The sequence below is a fragment of the Panthera onca genome, chromosome B3, assembly GCF_046562875.1.
Source record: "Panthera onca isolate mPanOnc1 chromosome B3, mPanOnc1 haplotype 2, whole genome shotgun sequence".
Classification (NCBI taxonomy): Eukaryota; Metazoa; Chordata; class Mammalia; order Carnivora; family Felidae; genus Panthera; species Panthera onca.
The window spans coordinates 11598564-11621156 of NC_138344.1; the positions used below are offsets into that span (position 1 = coordinate 11598564).

The 22593-nt window shown below is 46.6% G+C and overlaps 1 long non-coding RNA gene across 2 annotated transcripts; it reads left to right on the top strand.

The window, feature by feature from the left end:
• Positions 1 to 8772: 8772 nt before the first annotated feature.
• LOC144616731 (uncharacterized) lies at positions 8773 to 21029 on the top strand. 2 transcript variants are annotated; one of them, XR_013556429.2, is made up of 4 exons: positions 8773 to 8881; positions 9000 to 9200; positions 10787 to 10848; positions 20076 to 21029. It is a non-coding gene; the product is annotated as an uncharacterized LOC144616731 (long non-coding RNA). The 2 variants fall into 2 exon arrangements; XR_014137773.1 differs by lacking the exon at positions 20076 to 21029 and having other exon boundaries at positions 10787 to 10859.
• The last annotated feature ends 1564 nt before the right edge of the window (positions 21030 to 22593 follow it).

Here is a 22593-nt window from a genome sequence, read left to right on the forward strand (position 1 = left end):
AAATTCTATTTGAGAAATGCTGAGCTTAGAGAATCAGGTCTGGAGGAGAAAAGAAGCGAATCAGTTAGGATACTTTCTGCTATGGGAAACCAAAAACTCCATTTGGGGGCACCTGGGTGGCTCAGTTGGTTAAGTGTCTGACTTTGGCTCAGGTCATGATCTCCCGGTTCATGAGTTTGAGCCCCGCATCAGAGTGAGAGAGCCTAAAGCCTGCTTCGTATTGTCTCCCTCTCTCTGCCCCTCCCCCAATCATACCCTTTCTCTCTCCCTCTCTCTCTCTCAAAAATAAATAAGCATTAAAGAAAAGAAACTCAATTTTAACTGATTTAAAGGAAAAGGAAATCTTTTCTCTCACATGAAGAAAGTCCCAGATGGGGCTGCTCCAAGGTTAGTTGACTCAGCAGCTACATCACATCAAGGACCCTGGACCCTTCCACTCCTCTGCTCTGCTGCCCACAGCTTTGGCTTCAACCCTAGGAAGGTGGTCACAAGATCATGACAGTGACAATCAGAGTGGCATGTCTTCTTGTCCACATACAGCAGAGAAGAAACAAGAAAGAGAAAACCTTCTGCTGCCCACGGAATATAAACCCTTCTGTTGGTCTGACCAGTCCATCATGAGTTAGCACCCACCAGAGGAATGCCATGCACTGATCTGACTGGACCTGCCTTGGAGCTGAGGTCTGGGAAGCCCCTTGAGGAAAACTAAAGGAGAGGGAAGGTTCTTAAGAGAGGAGGAAGGGAAGAAGTAGATGCCACATAGGCTGCAACTCTCATTCCAACGGGCAGGAAAACAGAGACGTGAGTCTGGCTGGGCTCCTAGTGCCAAGGTCAAAATCAGACCCCAGGAAGGATCCAGCTAGCAAGCTACTAACCAATGGCTCTGTCCAGCAGATGTTCTGCTGGTTCCACCACAACTACTGTCTCCTTTGTCACTGGACCATAGATGCCACTGCCATTACCACCGCTGCAAAAGTGACCTTGAATTGCATCACTTGAATCCAAAGTCCCGGGCTGGAGCATCAGACTGGTTTACCTAAGCCGCATGTCACTGTCAGGAGCAGGAGAGGGCATGTCCCACCCCCTTCAGCTCCCACGGGAGAGGCGTGACCCTTCCACCAAGACTCACAGCCCTGGAGGAAAGCCACCCAAATAAGGACATCTGGATGCAGGTGGCCAAAAATGACAAGTACTCCCTTTGAACAGATGAAAATTCTTCAGAAATAACTCAGATCAAACAAGGATAGATAGAAAGGTAGATAGATGATGGATAGAGAGAGACAGACAGACAGACACGGATGAGATTCTTATATACACATACTTTGGGGCGCCTGGGTGGCTCAGTCGGTTGAGTGTCCGACTTCGGCTCAGGTCATGATCTCACGGTCCGTGAGTTCGAGCCCCACGTCGGGCTCTGTCCTGACAGCTCAGAGCCTGGAGCCTGTTTCGGATTCTGTGTCTCCCTCTCTCTCTGTCCCTCCCCTGTTCATGCTCTGTCTCTGTCTCAAAAATAAATAAACGTTAAAAAAAATTTATATACACATACTTTATATATACATACAAAGCTATGCTTATTTACTTACTTATTTATTCATAGCAAGCACAAGAGAAGTCATTTAATTCCAGTATACTGTTTACTAGCTGTGTGCCCTTGCTTAAACCTGCTATGTCTCTGTTTGCTATCTGTAATACAGGGATAATAAGAAAACCTACCTCATGAGAATATTGCAGAGACTAAAGTATTCGTAACATGCTTAGCACAATGTCTAGAAATGTTCATTATTAATACCAGAGCAGCGAAGAAGGAACATTGACATGGCAGAAAATATTTTTAAATTTTTAAGTTTATTTATTTATTTAGAGAGAGGGAAGGGGCAGAGAGAGGGGGAGGGAGAGAATCCCAAGGCTCCACACTGTCAGTATAGAGCCTGACATGGGGTTCAAACTCAGGAACCTCGAGATCATTACCTGAGACGAAATCAAGAGTCAGACCCTTAACCGACTGAGCCACCCAGGCACGCTGACATGGCAGAATATATTTAACTGAAAATTGTTTTCTCAACCTTCAAGGCTCACCAATAGCCAAGGAGGGGAGTTTCTGATTTCCTGCTGGGGACACCTCCAGGGTCAGGGGCTGAGAAGCAAATCTAGTTACCTTAGGTAACAGCATGGATGCCACCTTTGACCTCAGAGCAAGACAACTTCTGGACGTGTCTCACCTATTTCCCTATCAGCCCAGAGGCAGTGAGTCTCAGGCAAGTACCCTAAACCTTCAGAAGACAGATCTTCTCAGTCCTCAGGCCACCAGAGAGAAAAGTTTGAAGGAAAATATACATCTATATAATTTTTAACCAACATATTAATAGTAACTATCCCTAAGGGTGTTGTCATGGGGCGTTTGTATTTTCTTCCTTTCCTTACCAGAATTTTCTAGTCTCCAAAATAAATACATATTAATTTTGTTATCTTGATGTGTAATAATATATAATTATGTATTCATATATTATTTATTACATTTAAAATATACACTATATATTTTAATGATTTTGTCTAAAACTGATCATGACATCACTCTTTTTTTTTTAACGTTTATTTATTTTTTGAGAGACAGAGATAGACAGAGCATGAGCAGGGGAGGGGCAGAGAGAAAGAGAGAGTCACAGAATCCAAAGCAGGCTCCAGGCTCCCAGCTGTCAGCACAGAGCCCGGCACGGAGCTCGAACTCACAAACCGTGAGATCGTGACCTGAGCTGAAGTCGGAGGCTTAACCAACAGAGACACCCAGGTGCCCCTCAATCATTCTTTTTAATGTGACTTTGGGAACACGTGTATACAGATGACCTGAGATCACACTTCAGAGTGTGTGTATGAGGAAAACGTGAAAGGTGGGCTTGGGAACCTCAGGGCTGCTCAACCCCCAACACTCTTTAGTGAAAATAATTTTTCTCCCTCTTTTTTCAAGGTTTTATTTTTAGGTAATCTCTATACCCAACACGGGCCTTGAATTTACAACCCTGAGATTAAGAGTCACGTGCTCCACTGACTGAGCCAGCCAGGTGCCTGTTAGTGAAAATAATTTTTTTTATGTTTATGTTTGAGAGAGAGAAAGAGCGAGAGCAGGGGAGGGACAAGGAAGGGGTAGACGGAGGATCAGAAGCGGGCTCTATGCTGACAGCAGACAGCCTGACGTGGGGCTCGAACTCACGAACCACGAGATCACAACCTGAGCCGACATCAGATGCTTAACAGACTGAGCCACCCAGGCGCACTGAAAATAATTTTTAACAAAAGACTTCATGAGGATAAAGAAGTTCCAGATAATAATGGCCACTGTTCACTGAGCTTTGCATGCATGACTGCACCGAACCATCCAACCCCAGAGGTAAATAAACATCGGCACCCCTGTTTTACAGATGAAGAACCCGGGGCTCATCTGCCTTCTCAATTTAGGGACTCGAGAGGGACACATGTGCTCGGGCAGTAGGAGAAAGGTCTGGCCTGGTGAGGGGTCCCCTGTAGGCTGGGGAAGCAGCGACCAGCTACCCTCCTGAAGGGCACTCATAGCAAAGGACTGGAGAAGGCCCGGCGCTCCTCGGCCAGAAACCCAGGGGAGCAGTCCACGCTGTCTCGGCCAGTCTTTCACTTTTCCTTATTCCATCAGCAGAGCTCATGTCATCTGGAAGCTTCTTTTCATGGCAATGGATTTTTTTTGCGTGTGCTCCTGTTATGAGCTAGGCGCTGCAGGGAGCGAAGAAGCATGTGACACGTGGCCTTTGGCCTTAATGAAAGCCATTCCGATTTGCAGACAAGACCTATCGGCCACTAATCTAATCACTAGTGAACAAAGTTTCCAGACCTCAGAGAAAGGGGTCAGGGAGAGTCGATAAATAGGTTTTGGCTGTACTACACAATCACTGCTAGGGAAGTTTGGACAGGAAACTCATTTACAGAGTGCTAGCTGTGTGCCAGACCCACTTCACACACTCCCTCTTTCCGTCCTCGCAGCAACCTCCGTGGCCTGTGGTCCCCCTGGGGACCTGAAGCCCTGAGGGGTCTGACGACTGTCTGAAGCCACACCAGTTGGTACCAAGGGGCAGAGCCCGATCCCCACCCCCGGTCTGTCCGACTCCTAATCAAGTCTGAGACCCCCTCCAGATGTCTGTTACTCAATTAGAAATGTCCTGTGAGCCTCCAACGTGCTGTGAGTATCAGAGTGCATTTAGGAGAGTAATGCTGGTATGGTGGGAGAAGCTTCTGGAACCCTGTTGCACAGGCCTCAGCCAATGGTATAAAACACACACCTGGAATACCAGTAAATGTCATGCTCAAATCAGAGTCAACAATAAGCTCTTTTATGCACAGTTTCGTCACCCATGTGATAAAAGGGATCATACTTCTCTCACCGTTGAGTTCTTGCAGTTTCCTCCCACTTCTCGTGGGTGGGTTAGGAGGCCTGGAGGGCCTGCTGGGGGACAGGGAGCTGGCTTCCCAGCCGTTCTGTCCCTGTGCCCCACAACCAAGTGGCCGGGAGGGACGGAGGGCCATGCTAGGTGGCTCTCCCCCTCCCCTCCACTTGCCAGGGCAGTCAGTGTCCTCGTCACCAGGAGGACAGGTGGCCGCATGCGTGCCACAGCTCTGGCACTGCCACACTCTCCAGCTGAGAAGAGAGGGCACATAAAAGTGGGCATCCGAACTAATGCAGGAGGGTGACCAGCTCTCCAGGGCACCGGCATCTCAGAGAGCACTCAGCAGGCAGGATTTTGCCTTTTAAAGTCAAGCTAGTCCCGGACAAACCAAGAAAAGTTGGTCACCTCACCCAACCTCTCCTAATATGACCTCCTGCTCTTGTCTTTCCCAGCCACACGAATGCCCCATCCCGTGTGGTCCCCGGAGGGTAGGCTTTGCTAACAGCTAACACCCTCATCACCGTTTCCTCGGGCTCAGGCACTTAATGTAGTTGTGTCATTTAAACCTCGGCACAGGACCAGGGAGAAATTACAATGGTCACCTCCTTTCACAGATGAGGAAACTGAGGTTTAGACAGGTAAACAACGTTGTGCTCGCTTCGGCAGCACATATACTAGACAGGTAAACAACGCATATACAAATAGCTCCATAAAACAGCTTCTGCCCACCACCAAGTTTACTCTGCTTTCTGAAGTTTGCCAGAGTGACAGGGAGGGAGGGTGGAAGTCAAGAAGGATTCAAGAAGGAAATTAGGAAGGAAGGAAGGAAGGGAGGAAGGGAGGGAGGGAGGAAGGAAGGGAGGAGGGAAAGGAGGAAGGAAGGAAGGAAGGAAGGAAGGAAGGAAAGAAGGAAGGAAGGAAAGAGGAAAGGGAGGGAGGGAGGGAGGGAGAGAGGGAGGAAGGAAGGAAGGGAGGAAGGAAGGAAGGGAGGAGGGAAAGGAGGAAGGAAGGAAGGAAGGAAGGAAGGAAGGGAGGGAGGGAGGGAGGGAGAAGGAAGGATGGGAGGGAGGGAGGAAGGAAGGAAAGGAAAGAAGTTTGGACAGAAGGAAGGGAGGGAAGAGAAGAGGGAAGGAAGGGGGAGAACAGATGTAAGAAAGATGGAGAGAGGAAGGAGGGTAAGAGAGAGAGAGCAGGAGAGAGTTGGGAGACTTGATCATCCTCCCGGAGAACATGCTGCATCTGGGCAACCCCTTCCGAAGCAGGCACTCGGTCCCCGTCCTCGACTTGCTCCCCACTCGGCTCTCCGGGGGAGCTGACAGAGCACCAGCTGCAGCTCATTTTACTCCCCGCTAGAAATGAGGATATTATCATAGGATATTCATTCCTATTTTTATAAATAATTCATCTTTTTTTTTGCACGAAAAGTTAAACAGCCTGAAGCCAGAACATTTAAAAGGAACGTTGGTGCCTTATTCATAAAATAATAATGTGCTGGTTTGCCAGACAGTTTGTGAAAGTCCCAAAGCTAAAATACACCAAGTTCTGGGGCTATTTTTAGCCTGGAAAAGGCCTTCCGATGTCTTTCTCAGTTCACACTTGATAAGGGCAGTGTTATGCTTTCTCTGAATGCGGGCTTTCCCAAATCAGTTACATTCACAGAGGGAAATCTAAAAGACAACTTGGCAAATAGCATATTTATAAAATCCAGGCCCCCGGTACACAAATGCTTTTTTTAACTCCACAAAAAAATAAATCATAAACAAAAAGATAATGGAGTCTAGGGTCAGCCACAGCTATGGAAAATGGGGCCACAGATTGTTAATGTTTACGTGAGCCTTTTTCCCAAGGCTGACAGGGAGAGTTCTTTTGCAGAGACAGCATTTCCAGAGTTGGAAACTTTTAGAAGCAACTGGCAGACAATAAGATTTGGGCGTCCGTGTGACCATGGGTCCTCCCTTCCCCTTGACATTATGTCTTTTACAAGATCTTTATTTTTGCCACCTGTGATGATCTTTCAAATACTAAGATTACTCTTGCCATATTATCTTCAGGGGAACACACAAAGACTCATAATGTTGGTTGCCTGTGACACAGGGTAACCAACAACTTGGTTGGTGACTGATGGTTTTCCTGGAACGCGGGACTCTCAGGGCTAAGCCAGAAAGTCCCAGGCAAAGCAGAACCAGTTGGACATCCCACCTATGCTGAGGGACTCTGGATCACTGGGACCCTGGGCGAGGGAGAAAATGGTGACGATATACCCTTACACACATTTGGAATACTGAACCATGTGAGTTTATTACTTGTTCCAAAAAATAAGTTAAAAATGTTTTGTTAAGAACTAATCACCATCCTGTGTTTTACAGCAAGGTGATACTCTCGAGCCTGCCCAAAGGAGTACAAACCATTAAACTCCATCCCGTGGTATATGCTCCATTGATCAAGTTTAATCCACACAGCTAGGTAGGACTAAAACGCAGCACCACGAAAAAGCAACTAGGCTGACGGATACCTACTGAAGCCATTGTCTCTAAATCTGACGACAGGTGAAACATCTCAAATGTTACATGATTTCACCTCTTGGAATTTGTGGTAAGGAAATAAGAATTAGCTTGGGTATTTAGTAACCAAAACATCTGTGGCAGTATTGTTAGTGATTGTAAAAAGACAGAAATGAGGTAAATGTCTAACAATAGCAGCTTGCGAACATAAATAATAGAATGTCCAGACAGTAGAATAATATGTAACAATTTTAAAGATTTTATTTTTTTAAGTAATTGCTATACCCAATGGGACTCGAACTCACAACCCTGAGGTCACGACTCACATGCTCTGCCAACAGAAGCCAGCCAGGTGCCCGAAATGATGCTGTAGAGGAATCTTTTATCCTGAAATATGTTCCTGATATATTAAGTGATACATTAAATAATAAATATATTAAAAGCAGGTTACAAACTATGCATGTTTTGATCTCACTTTTATTTAAAAAGAAACAGAAAACAATCTAAAATACTAAAGTGCTGGGGTGCCTGGGTGGCTCAGTCAGTTAAGCATCCGACTTTGACTCAAGTCATGATCTCATGGTTTATGGGTTCATGCCCCACATCGGGCTCTGTGCTGACAGCTCAGAGCCTAGAGCCTGCTTTGGATTCTGTGTCTCCCTCTCTCTCTCTCTGCCCTTCCCCACTCACACTGTCTCTCTCTCTCTCTCTCTAAAATAAATAAACATAATTTTTTTTTAAAGTATCTTTGTTTCTTGTCTGCATTTTCTGATCTTTCTGAAATGATATGTATTGCCTTGTAACAATAAAAATGATACATTTTGAAAATGAAAGTATAGGCCTGGATCTATTAAGTATTATGGAAACGAATGAAGCAAAGGTTATTTCACATCCAACTTTCCCCCACACAGCAGTCTGTGCTACCAGGACGTGCGATAAAAATGTTTTAATAGCATGTTTAAAAATGTGCTGTTACTATCAGGTGAGAGAGCTCTTTACTAAAATGAGTTAGACCTCTACGAATGGCCAACGATAGTTTACGAGACCCGTGCAAAATTAACATTATTACATTCAAGTTCTGCTTCGTTTATTATTCTGTTAGTTCCTAAAATATATACTCCAATGGACTTTACCATGATTCACCCAAAGAACTCAAAATTGTTCAAACTTCTGTAATACTCACTCTCACAACACCGGAAGGTAAGTGGGGCTCTCGTGGTTATTCCATTTCAAAGATTAGAGGGGCGCCTGGGTGGTTCAGTCGGTTAAGCGTCGGGCTTCGGCTCAGCTCACGGTGTCACAGATCGTGAGTTCAAGCCCTGTGTCAGGTTCTATGCTGACAGCTCAGAGCCTGGAGCCTGCTTCAGATTCTGTGTCTCCCTCTCTCTCTGCCCCTCCCCGACTCGTGCTCTGTGTCTCTCTCTCTCTCTCAAAAATAAACAGTAAAAAAAAGAGAGAGAGAACGGAGGCCTAATGAGGTCATGTAACTTGCCCGGGGCTGGACACGAGTGCCTGCAGGCCTTCTCTCCCCGAGGCCGGCCTCTCATTTGCTGGCCTCCATCTGGTTAGTATTGTCAAACCATGGAAACGGTGGGCCGTTGCCAAAGAGAAATATTTCTATCAAAGTTTCTCCAGTGTCCCCTAGGAGACCCCCCAACAACCAGTGATGACATAATACTGGCTGATGGTGCCCTCCCGGCCAATCACGCTGCGGCAGAAGGCACCACCCAGCGAGAAACTTTCTACGGGATTTCAACAGGACACAAAGCCCTGGGGGCGTGATGTGGGGGGGCCCCCACCTCTGAGCCCGGGCTGCACCGTCTGTCCACGGCTCCTCTTGCACTGCCGTGCTGGTCTCGTACACGTCAAGGTCACATCCATTCGCTTTCTTCTCAAAATGAAGATTCTGACAGGGGAAGACCAGCTGGGCAGAACTAAACAAGCCACAGACTTCTTTCTCCAGCCAAGTGGAGGGTGAGGAGGGGGGCAGCTCACCCTCTGGGGGGCTGTTTGTAAAATAAATAGCGAACATCGTGAGGCCAACTCCAGCCTGCTTGACGAGAACACACCAGCTATTGTCTCTGTGTTTCAGGGTCTGCACTTCCAAGCGGGAGCCACCCCCCCCAACCCGCCCACCTGTGTCCAGAGACACCCCTCCAGGCCTGTCCTGCTGTGATTCCCACAACTGGCATCATCAGCCTCCCGCCAGAGGCCCGAATTAGGTTGCACGTTTGCGAAAGTTCATGTTTTGATTCCCAGGCAGAGCTCTTTGAAGGACTGGGGCAGAGAAGTGGTAAGTTTTGAGATGGTCCCGGGTGGCATCTCTCCCAAACCCCACACTGCGAATTCCCAACTTGCAGCCCTCTGTGGATGCCTCCCCGGCTCCACTCTGGACCCTTCTTTCTCCAAAATGACTTTGCCACCTGCTTCCCAAGAAGGGCTACTCTGCATCCTTCTCCACCTTTCCGGGCTCCCCTGGGGTCTCAGGGCTGTGGCCCGCCTCCACCTTGACCCTGGATCCCGTCTCCTCTGTGTCCTCGAAGGCTTTTGTTCCACCAACCGCCTCTACTTTCTCCAGGATCTTCAGTCCTCTGCTAGACACCCCTGCTTTCGGAAAAAAAAAAAAAAAAAAAATCCCTGAACTTTGCTTGTCTCCTTCGTCCCTCAATATCTCTTGCTATTCCTCCCCCGAACCTCTAGGTGGCCTTTAATGATGCTGGGGCTTCCTGCCTTGGAAGTCTCTGCTCCCTGGAGGGACTGGCCCTCTTTCTCTCCGGATGTCCCATCTTCGCTGTGACCTTCCGTCTTCCTCTCTGCATCCGGCACCTCTGCCTGTAGCTCAGTCCACAGGGCTTCCACCCAAGACCTCTCCTCATTCCGCACCCTCTCCCTGGGTCCTCAACCATGGCCCCGGCTTTAAACCACCCTCTCCGTGTGCCCCATGACCATTCTTAAGATCTTCTGATTCCAGGGGCACCTGGGTGACTCAGTCTGTTACGGGTCTGACTCTTGATTTGGGCTCAAGTCAAGATCTCGCAGTTCATGAGTTCAAGTCCCACGTTGGGCTCCAAGCTGATGGTGTGGAGTCTTTTTGAGATTCTCTCTCTTTCCCTCTCTCTCTGCCCCTCCCCCCTTGCTCATGCTCCCTCTCTCCCTCTCTCTCAAAATAACTAAACTTAAAAAAATAAAATAAAAGATCTTCTGATTCCAGAAACCTCAAAACTGTGCAAAATTGGATTCTCATCTTCCCACCCCCAACCTCTCCTGGCTCCGGAACGCCCTAGCTCTACTGGCAACCTGGGGGGCTCCCATACTCTTCCCCCTGCTCACTGCCACATTGCCAAACCCTGTCTCTACTCCCTCAAAATGAAGTCCAAAACCACCCACATTCATCTGCTTATCTGTCTTCCCAACACACACACACACACACACACACACACACACACACACACACACACAAATGCAATAGCCATCAAATCAGAACTGTTTTGTTCACAGCTATATCCCCACCAGACAGAAATATGCCTGGCACAGAGTGAATATTCAGTAAATGTCACTCCACTGAATGAACAAATACATAATGACTGAGTTTATGTCAGGTAACATCATGGTTAAGCATATCTATTTAAATTCAGAAGGCAAGAGTTTGAGTCTTGGTTCTGCCATTTACTCTTTGTGTGACTTTTTAAACTGAATTAACTTACCCTGAGTCTGAATTTCCTGATCTCTAATGTGGGCATAAAAATAGCAGATGACTCAAGAGTTCATTGTCAGGATGAAATGAGAAAACACATGTAAAGAGCTCATCCTGGTGCCAGGTACACGTGAAGACATCAGTAGGCATTAGATATGATTGTTGTCATTCTTTCCTGTCTTCAGATCCCACCTGTGTCATATCATCTCCCAAACTGGTCCCTCAGAGTCCAGACTCCTCCCCTCAGGTGAGTCCTCAATCCTACTCTCAGAACCAGAGTGATCTTCACAAATGCAAAATAGAGCATAATACTCCTTTGCTGAAACCTTGTAGGTGAACTCCGCCTCTAGAGTCCAAATCCCATAGTCTGGCCTCAGCTTTCCCACCCCCAGCTTCATCTACCCTCAACCCCATGGACCCTAAACTCTACTAAACCACTTGCTGTCCCTCCCCTCCAGGCTATTGTCTGAGCTATTCTCTAGTTCTAGGAGAAATGTTCTCTACCCTTCTCCCCTCCTAATCATTCTACAAATAAGACATAGACTCCTCTGTGAAGCTTTTCCTCATCTCTCATTCACACACACACACACACACACACACACACACACACCATCCCATGCAAACTTACTACAGCCCAGTTACACTCCTCTATGACAGCTAGGGTGACCAACCTTCCCAGCTCACTCAGGACTGAGGGGTTTTGAAGAATGCAGGACTTTTAGTGCTAAAACCAGAGAGTCCTACACAAATGGGGCGTTTGGTCACCCTAATAGCATCGATCACATTGTTTAGGAATTAGCTGTCTTTCTGATAAGATTGTAGAGCACAAATTTTGTCTTGCTTATCTTCATATCCCCAACATCTAACCTAGTGTCAGGCACATTTATAATTATATGGTCCATATTCAATAAATATTTGCTAAACGTATTCACTGAGATAACAGCTAATTGGGGCAGCAGAAGAGCTATTGGCCATGGCTCAAATCCTGTCCCCCTTCCTGCATGACCTTGGACAAGTTTTACTTTCATTTATATATTTATTTGTTTGTCCCCAAATGATTCAAGGCAAATTTCTTGGTCTCGCTGAGCCTCTGTTTGCTCATTTGTACAATGGAAGATAATAATATCCATTTCATAGAGATGTTGCAAAGATTAAACGGATGTAAAGTGGTTCAAATAACTCCCGGCACATAACAAGCTTTCAGTAAATGCTAACTGCTATTACTATTGTCCTATGTATTATTATTTAAAGAGTTAACACAGTGCGTTCAATAAAGGCTGCTCCCTTCCTGCCATTAAATAAATGAATGCAGGTGGCCTTAAGTGTAATTATGCCACAGAAAAAAAAAAGCAGCCCTTAAAACAGTGGTCAGCCACCTTGGCTGCACATTAGGACCCCCTAGGGAACTTTTACAAAGACTGATGCCCAACCCCTTACCAATTAATTCAAATCTCCAGTGATGAATCCGCACATCAGCCCCTTTAAAGGGCTCCCCTGGAGATTCTAATAGGCGGCCAGGTTGAGAAATTCTGCCTTAGGGCACCAGGTTCCTCACTCTTTAACTCTTAATTGCTGGGCTGGGTCTTTCCAAATAGTTATCCCTAATGTAGCTGTTGTCAGCAGTCAAAAGGGCTTAATTCCCTTTGTCCCCCTCCCTTGTCCTCAGGGCAAGAACTGGAGAATTTCCAGCTGACCTGAGGGGAGCAGGCGTTGGCCTCTCCTGTTACCCATCCCAGGCTGTACCCTACCTGGTTCTAAAGCCTTGGCCTGGCCCCTGCTGCTCCCTTCCCCTCAGCCTCCTCACAGCTTCATGATCTCTCAGGAACAGAAAGAAATGAAAAGAGGTCACTTTATCTGTGTCTACCCTAAGGGTACAGATGGTTTTCTTTTCCAGCCAGCATTTCTCAAAAGGGGCTCCACAGACATCTTCTCAGGGACCAACCAGTTTGGCGTGAGAAAAGCTTTGTTGGCTTTTTCGACTTGCTGATAATCTAAAATGTGACTACTGCACATCCTCTGGTCGGCCCGTCTTAAGAGACCCACTGCAGGAACTGAGTGCCCGGGTTTGTGCTTTGTAACATAAAGGCCGTGCACACGTACAGATTCCAAATAGTCTTAACAGAGGGAGCAAGGCAGAAAACTGAGTCCTGCTACGGCACCAGGCAGTAGAAGCAAAACAGACTCAAAGTGACCAGGAAGTAGCCTTAGTGTCAAGTCAGCTGTAGAAACAAAGCCAGTTTGTGTGTGGCTTTTCATAATGTTCGCAGCGGCTAATTAGCTCTGAAGATACATTTAGGATACTTTTTTTCCCATTCCAAAACCCTAGGTAGAGAAAGCCCATTTAATTTTTTCATTAATGTTTATTTTTAAGAGAGAGACAGGCAGCACGAGTGGAGGCGGGGCAGAGAGAGAGGGAGACAACAGAAACTGAAGCAGGCTCCAGGCTCTGAGCTGTCAGCACAGAGCCTGACGTGGGGCTCGACCCCATGAACCGTGAGATCGTGACCTGAGCTGAAGTCAGATGCTTAACTGACTGAGCCACCCAGGTGTCCCTCCCATTTAAAGTAGATTTTAGGGCTTCTGGGTGGCTCAGTGGGTTGAGCATCTGACTCTTGATTTCGGCTCAGTTCATGATCCCAGGGTCGTGGGATCGAGCCCCACATCAGGCTCTGAGCTGAGCAGGGAGCTTGCTTAAGATGCTCTCTGTCTCTGTCTGCCCCTCTCCCCAGCTCATGCCCTCTCTCTCTAAAATAAAATAGACTTTAGTAAGGCTAACCATATCTTTTAGTGAACGTGAGTGATCTACAGATCATTAAAATAATGATTCACTTCATTAAAACCTCATTACCATCAGCAATTGAGAATTGCTCACTGGCTCACTGGTGGTTATACAGTGTCTGATTGTCCAGCACTAGAAAATACAGCTTGGGTGCGACTGATACCATTTGTAACTATTCTTATGAGAAGAGAGAGTCTCTGCATTGGTAATATGAAGTGGAAATACAGAAACTAGACCCGAGGCTACATCTTTCCATTATTAAGCCAGCAATCGTGATTTATATTTAGTAGAACCTGACCATAAATCCCATCAAAATAATACCGTTTATTTAGATGTTGTGCCTATGCACTTTCTTTTGCTTTTAATTTATAACTTTGGAGCGGGGTGGGGGAGGTTATAGGTGTATAAGAGCTGTAAGCATGAACAGTTTTATCTGGTTTTATTTTATACCTAATTAAGAGACGACAAAAATAATTCCAGTCTTTGTTGTCTGTCCTCCATGATCTTTTCCTTCCTGGTTTGGAAACTTGTGGTGATAGATCGAAATCATCTGGGGGCACTGTCAGGTCCTGCCCTGGTCATACAGAGGTCAGTAACAGCAGTTTGGAGTGGGAGACACTCCCTGGGCTGCAAGTCTGCTTTGTCAACACAGGTAGAGCCTACTTTGTCACTTAACAGCTATGGGTCCTTGGCCAAGTCACTTCATCACTACTGAGCCCTCTCTCCTGCCCCCCCCCCCATCCCCACCAGACCTCACCTTCCTGAGATGTACCATCCTCTGACTCCACCTTCCAGTGGCTCTGCGATCCTCTCACAACAACTCTAGGTAGAGGATGAAGCCCAGAAGGGTTTGGGGGCAGACCCGACTGAGAATTCTGATCCAGGCACTGACCTTGAACACAAGCTCTCTGAGCTTCAGGTTCCTTAATGCAGAACAGAGAGAAGAAGGCTGTTGTCATGAGGTGTTTCTTAGACTAAACAAGATGAGAACTCTCTAGGAGGCACAGAACATGCCCCTTCCCAAGGACTGCTCAGGGAACATTCCATGCCGCCATTAGAGTTCCCACAAAATCCCCCCAGGGGGCTCTGGGCCAGCCGGGAAGGAGAATGTTTTTTAGGCTTTGGTTTTTAACCTCAGCCCATAACCTCTTTTCGTCCATATAAGGTCATCCTGAATCTTCTCTAGATTTCTGAATAGCTCACCACAGGATGCACAAGGGGAGATGGGGAACCTTGGGGAACAGAGCAAGAGGGGTCAGGCTGAGGCTGGGGAATGGTGGGGCCCAGGGCTGGCCCTGTTGCTGCACAGAGAGACAGCATCCTCCCCTCAGGAATAGGGACTTCTCCCATTACAAGGCCATTGGAGGTGAGGCCCTCCTTTCCTGTGCACTTTTTAGCTAGTTGTAACTAAGCAAACTAGATTTGCATTTTTATTTCAGTAAGGTGTAAATGACTAATCAAACATACACACATCTGCCATGCTTGTTTACCTATGTGAAACTAATTAGTAGACTCCAATCCCACCCAGGAAACGTGGGCGGGGAGAGCAATATTTACTGGGTCCCTCCCCACGTAAGGTAAGCCCTGGACTGGGGAGAAGCCCCTTGCTCCTACGCTCCCAGCAAGGAGAGGCAACTCCCACTCTGGAAAGCAAGAGGCTGCCCCAGCCTTAAGCCCAGAGACCCCAGATTTTTCCAAGCCCAGGTTCCCAGTACCTGGTGGGCGTGTGGGAGGGGGCTTCCCATTCAGCCAGGATTCACAGAACCCCCAGAATGTGAGCCCTCCTCCCTGGCAGAGAGTTCCTGTCACCTGGACCCCTGAGGGGACCCAGTGGGTCTGGAATATCAAACCCCATTTTCTGTTCTCCTCACCTCCTCCTAGCTGCTCCAAGAAATCCTACATAAAAGATCAGCTCTTCTCAGTTCTGTCTGATATTATATTAGTTCACTGTTGTATCACAGTAGCACAGAGTGGGAGGCTTCGACAGCAGAAATGTACTGTCTCACAGTCTGGAGGCCAGAAGTCCAAGGTCAAGGTTTCAGCAGGCCTGGTTTCTTCTGAGGCTGCTCTCCTTCGCTGGCAGATGGCTGCCTCCTCACTCTGTATTCACTTTGGGGTTCAGTTGTTCCTCTGTGCGTGCACAGGTCTATTCCAAATCCTCTCATAACAACACCGGTCATAATGAATTAGGACCCACCCTAAAGACCTCATTTTAACTAAATTACCTCTTTAAAGACATTCTTTCCAAGTACAGTTGGAGATAATGAGGTACAGGAGGTTAGGACTTCAACATATGAGTTGGGGGCTGGAGGGGCAGGGACACAACTCAGCCTATAACAGCCTATATTACTTTTTAAAAAGATTTGTTAGTGTTTATTTTTGAGAGAGAGACAGAGCGTGAGCAGGGGAGGGGCAGAGACAGAGAGAGAGAGAGAGAGAGAGAGAGAGACAGAATCCGAAGCAGGCTCCAGGCTCTAAGCTGTCAGCACAGAGCCTGATGCGGGGCTAGAACTCACTAACCGTGAGATCATGACCTGAGCCAAAGTCAGACGCTGAACTGAGTGAGCCACCCAGGTGCCCCATGATGGTTACTTTTACGCATCAACTTGACTAGGCTATGGCGTCCAGCTGTTCGGCCATACATCCGTGTAGATGTTGCTGTGAAGGTATTAGATGCGATTAACATTTATTATTTTTTTTAATGTTTATTTTTGAGAGACGGTGTGAGCGGGGGAGGGGCAGAGAGAGAGTGAGACACAGAATTTGAAGCAGGCTCCAGGCTCTGAGCTGTCAGCACAGAGCCCAACATAGAGCTCAAACCCACGAACTGTGAGATCATGACCTGAGCTGAAGTCGGATACTTAACCGACTGAGCCACCCAGGCACCCCGAGGTGAGATTAACATTTAAATCAGTAGATTTTGAGTAAGACGCATTAACCTTCATAGTGTGGGCCTCATCCAACCAGTTGAAGACCTTAAGTCCAGACTGAGGTCCCCCAAAGAAAAGGAATTCTGCCTCCAGAGTGCAATACAAAAATTCCCCGAGTTTCCAGCCTTGGACTCAAGACTGCAACATCAACTCTTGCCTCAACTTCCAGCCTTCCAGCTTGCCCTGCAAATGTCAGACTTTTCAGCCACCACAATGTCATGAGCCAGTTCCTTACAACAAATCTGTCTCTCTTGCCCTATTCAACAGGAAAGATATATGTCTCATCTTAAATTCTCAGAAGAATCCTAACTAATACAGATATTCATTTCCAATACTCCTGTATTGCAATAATTATGATTACATTAGCATGGGATTATATCCACAGTAAGTTTTCTTTTATAAGAAGTCCAGTAGCAAGTGACAGCAGTTCCCTCGCTCAGGGAGGGAACGTGTCACCATTGAGATCCCACTCTGTCTCCTACCTCTGCTTTCCTGCACACTGGATGCATTCTCTGGCAGGTTCTCTCTGCATATCATGGTGGCAAGATGGTGGGCCAAAGCCCCAGCGTCAAACTGGGAGATCCTACCCTCTCAGCAACCCTAATGGAAAGAGCAATTCTTTAGTACCCAAGAGCTCTAACACAAGTCCCCAAATTGTATCTCATTAGATAAACGTAGGTCACACGCCCATTCCTAAAATAATCATGGCCAGTATTCTCTTTTTCCAGCAATTGGTTTAAATGTGAGCACATGATCTAGTTCTGGAAAGGCCGTTGAGGATTTCCCAGAAAGGTTTCTCTCCCTCCATGATAACAGAGGGGCTTGTGAGAAAAAAAAAGCTTTTGACCCCTTCTCTGACATCTTGCTTTAGAGGCTCTCAGGTGAGCCTGGGACACCAGAAGGTATAATGGGAGACTAGCCTAGGACACGAGCCCTTTCACTGAGGACAGCAGCAGAAAGACAGAGACAGTGTCTTTGATGATCTTGTTGGGCCTCTGAGCAATCTTGAGACTACCTACTTCCAGAAATCTTGCTAATGAAATTTAAAATGTCCTGTGGGTCCAAGCCACTGGTACCTGTCACTAAAACCAATCCTAAGTGAAAAAGACATTTTCCCAAACTCAGTGTTGAAACTCACCTATGAAATAGGAGCAAACTCACCTATGAAATAGGAGCAAACATTAGCACCTTCTGCGGTTAGCGTCAGCATTAAATGAAATAATGCCTAGTAGTGTCTGACACACAGAAAACAGTCAAGGAACTTTGGTTTCATTTCCTATGGCCAGTCCCTCTGGCTCTTTTAAATTCTAAGTATTCCTCAATGGATTAATTGATTGCTTTGTCAGACCTTCCTCATCTCAGATATTGTATTGCTAAGCTTCTCCTTTCCAGAGTAGTTGGTTCCCTACTTGTCTGGGCCAAGGCCTTTCTCCATCTGGTCTCAAAGATCTGAGTCTGTAACTAGAGAAATGCCCTCTTGTTCCCCAGTTAAGATGTACTATCATCATGGATTACTGCAAAACCCTTTCTTGTTTTGTTTTTTCCTTTTTGATTCCTTTTCCTACTTAAACACACTTGCACACACACCTCTGCCACTCTTAACCACTCTAATGTTTTTTTACGTATGTGAATTCTTTTTGAGAGAGAGAGAGAGAGAGAGAGAGAGCATACAAGCATGGCAGAGAGAGAAAGGGATATAGAGAATCCCAAGCAGGCTCCACACTGTCAGCATAGAGCCTGATCCGGGGCTCGAACTCACAAACCATGAGATCATGACCTGAGCCAAAATCAAGAGTCAGATGCTTAACCGAATGAGCCACCCAGGCGCCCCCCCCCCCACCTACCATTGATTTCTTTTAAGTGATCTCATATCCAGCAAAATCTTGCTGAGTCTACTTATTACTTCTACTGGTTGATCCTGTTGGATTATTCAAGTAGATATTTAAATTTTTTTTTAACGTTTTATTTATTTTTGAGACAGAGACAGAGCATGAACCGGGGAGGGTCAGAGAGAGGGAGACACAGAATCTGAAACAGGCTCCAGGCTCTGAGCTGTCAGCACAGAGCCCAACGCGGGGCTCGAACTCACAGACCGCGAGATCATGACCTGAGCTGAAGTCGGCCGCTTAACCGACTGAGCCACCCAGGCGTCCCTCAAGTAGATACTTAGATCATATGTGAACAGTTTTATTTCTTCCTTTCCAATCCTTTCTTCTCTTATTTCCTTTTCACCCTGATGGGTAGCTTCTCTGTGTCAAACAACAGCAGCATAGGAGTATCGGTGAAATCTTGGGCAAATTTCCTCTCCTTTCCTGACCCTCTGTTTCCCCAGCCAATAAACCGTCCCCATGGACTTGTGAGGATCACGATAATAAACCCAAAGTTCCTGGCACCCAGTCGGTGCTAAAAGCATAGAATTTAGCTTTACTAATGCCCCTAATAAACATATGAATTGTCCATTTCTTTGTATGCTGTGTATCCCACTTACAGGGAGTTGTACCATTTAAAATATATATGATATCTAGGGGCACCTGGGTGGCTCAGTCGGCTAAGCATCCGACTTTGGCTCAGGTCATGATCTCACAGTTGATGAGTTTGAGCCCCGCATCGGGCTCTGTGCTGATAGCTGAGAGCCTGGAGGCCCCTCCCCCACTCATCTCTCTCTCTCTCTCTCTCTCTCTCTCTCTCAAAAAAAAAATAAACATTAAAAAAATTTTAATACATAGGATATCTAAAGTAGAGAGATGGTAATTTTTATTTGAATCTACAATGGAGGGCTTGGTCGGTTAAATATCCGACTCTTGATTTCAGCTGAGATCATGATCTCGGGGTTCATGGGTTCCCGCCCCATGTCAGGCTCTGCATTGACAGTCTGGAGCCTGCTTGGGATTTTCTCTCTCCTTCTCTCTCTCTGCCCCTCCCTTGCTCACTCCCTCTCTCTTTCTCTCAAAATAAATAAACTTTTAAAAACTTTTTTTTTAATAAAATGAATTATTTTTAAGACTGGTGGAAAGGATTTCAGCCCCCTACCAACTGCAAAGTTGTCCACTGGAAGTATTAACCACGTATAACCACAGCAAGTTAGCAGTATCAGCACCAGATGCATAGATCACCCCAACTTTTCACTCTGATTTCATAAAGTTAATGTGTCAGCAAACTTGTTATCAACATGTTCTAAAACAAGCTCTCATGATGAGCATGATGGTGGTAGAGACTCTGGAATAAACTGAATTTCATACGTTCTAAACAGACGGGCGATGATTAAAACAGGAAAAAAAAATAACAGCGTGTCAATTTTTTTATTCAACCCAAATATTCTGGTGAGGAAAACACGATAACCTATTACTTATCACATCTCAGGTTTTATTTCCATATAGTAGGTCAGGGCTTAAAATACGATAGATAATGTAAAGGCATAAATAAACTCTAAGTTTTATCCAATCTTTAAAAAAGGTACAAGCCATCAGGCAACTTTCTTTATTAAGTCAGATTTTTTAATTAAGTTAAGAAAAACTAGTAGCTCCACTAAGTGTTGATACGGGCTTGTGCTGGTTGGCTGGTCTTTCCCCCTTCAGACGCGTATTGAAATGCTGATAAGTGGATTGCTAACAGTAATTATAAATATTCTGGGGAACGTGATTTCCAAGCTCTGATTTTCAGGAAATTGCCGAGTCTTTGCTCTATTTGGGTGAAAGCATGTTTGTATAACAGCCTAGCAATAAAAACCATCTCTGAAAACTATTCTATTCTTTGATGTGACTGCAGGGAATTTCTCACGGCTGATGACAAGGATTTTAAACAACATTTGCACCACTTGGACAGCTTTTCTATTCTGCTTGGAACTGGGTGGTTTTTGCAATCCCCCTTAGTGACATCATGGTGAACTGAACAGCAAGAAATACAATTCCCTCCCAGTGTGCTCATACCTCACCGTGGCTGACGGGTGGTTACCGCCGTGGAAATGGAGTTTGATTTCCCTACACTGACTGTCCTGATTCTCTGATCTCAGCACTTTTCCCCTGTGATCCTAAGCTGGAAAATTGTTTTGTATATGAGCTACCACAGTGCATTTCAAGTGGAACTGTAGAATTTACGTTTTAGAAATTGCCTGTCCTATCAACTATCTGTATCCCTACCCCATACACCATCTCCACAAAACATGTCACGGATGAGGCATACGAAGACTTGGTAGGTATTTCAAAGTTTGTATTCAGTACCTACTGTATGCCTACCTCACGGAAAGGGAACGTAGCATCATTGTATCATTAATTCTCCTGTGAGATACTAGAAAACATATACTGGTCTCTGCCCCTGGTTCCTGGCACAGGGTCTTAAAACCCTTATAATTCCCTGGGTGATGAGAGGAGCGTCTTTTGTTCTAACCAGGTTAACTTTGGGTGAACTCCTGGATGGCACCTGGGTGGAGGCTGGTCACTGGAAAGACCCAGCCATGATTAGAAGAGCTTGCAATTTTCATTCTCTTGAGAAGGCGGAGGGAGGGAAAATGAGAGTCAAATGATACCTATGTGATGAAGCCACTGTCAAACCCCAAAAGCACAAGGTTCAGAGAGCTTCCAGACTGGCGAACGTATCCACATGGGTGGGTGGTGCACCCCAAATCCACCGGGACAGAGTTCCTGTGCCCTGGACCCTCCCAGACCTTACCCTTTGTGTCTCTTCATCTGGCTGTTCATCTGTTTCCTTTATCGTGTCCTTTAATAAACTAGTACCCATTAGTGTTTCCCTGAGTTCTATGAGCCACTCTCGCAAACAATCAAATCCGAGGAGGGAAGAGGCCTCTGGCTGGCAGCTAAGTCAGGCAGAAGTTGTGGGTAACCTGGGAAATACCACTTTCTTATTTATTTTTTATTTGAGAGACAGTGTGCGTGACAGTGTGAGCAAGGGAGAAGGGCAGAGGGAGAGGGAAAGAGAGAATCTTAAGCAGACTCCACACTGAGTGCAGAGCCCAATTTGGGGCTGAATCTCACAACTGTGAGATCATGACCTGAGCTAAAACCAAGAGTCAGACGCTAAACCAGTTGAGCCAGCCGGGCACCCCAGCACTTACCACTTCCGCTTGGCATCTGAAGTGGGGGGCAGTCTTGTAGGACTGAGCCCTTGACCCGCGGGATCTGTCTCTAGATGCACAGAGTCAGGATTGAGTTGCATCGTAGACACCCCACTGGGGTCACAGAGACTTGCTTGGTGGAGGGAACCCCATACATCTGGTGTCAGAAATGCTGTGAGTGCGGTCGTGTGTGAGAGTGCAGGAGAAATACATGGAGGACGGGGTTTCCCCACGACATCTCCTAGGGGCCCTGAAGATGGCTGACAGCAATAACAATGCCAAACTCACCGATAATGGCTACTGAGAAAGCACATCACAGTAGCTGAGAGTATAGTCTGGAGTCAGAAACCCTGGCTCGAACCTCAGCTCTGGGGCTCCTGGGTGGCTCCGTGAGTTTAGCATCTGACTCTTGATTTTGGCTCAGGTCAGGATCTCACGGTCTGTGGGTTCGAGCCCCACATCAGGATCTGTGCTGCCAGTGCAGCCTGCTTGGGATTACCTCTCTCTCTCAAATAAATTTTTTACAAAATCCCAGCTCTGCCACTTTAGCGTGTCACCCTCGTTCCTCAGCCTCTCTGTGCTTTGGTCTCTTTGTCTGTAAAACAGGAATAACAGCACTACCACAAAAGCCTCACGGAAATTAAGTGAGATGATGTAGATGACACTCTCTGTGGGTTACAAATTGTCTTCGTCTGGGAACAACCCATAAGGTTGTACTTTCCTCATGCAAAGAGACACCCAGAGGGGGGCGCCCTCTGGCACTGGCTCGGCAGCTTGAGGGTGCTGGGACTGAGGTCCTGAGGGGCCACTGCTGCTGTCCAGCAGTCATGGTCAGATTGCCGGCAGGGAGTAGGAAGGCGGGCGAAGGCAGGACAAAAGGACGTGGCCTCACTCTAGTCACACACCCTCCGTGCAACTTTCCAGAATCTTCTCAGTGTCTGGGCTCCTCACCTCCCACACAGGTCTGGCCCATCCCCTCACTAACATGGTTCTTTCTCAGCTTACTCATGACTCCGCAAGGCTACGTTTAGCAGACATTTTTCATTCCTCATCTTTCCTGACCTCTCTCTCTCTCCCAGTGGAGTGAGATTCCCTTCTTGAAATATGTTCTTCCTGTGGCGTCCATGACACCCTGCTCTCTGCTTCTCTTCCTGTATCTCTGGTGGCTCGTTCTGTCCCCTGAGCATATTCCTTCTCCTCAACCCAACCCCAAAG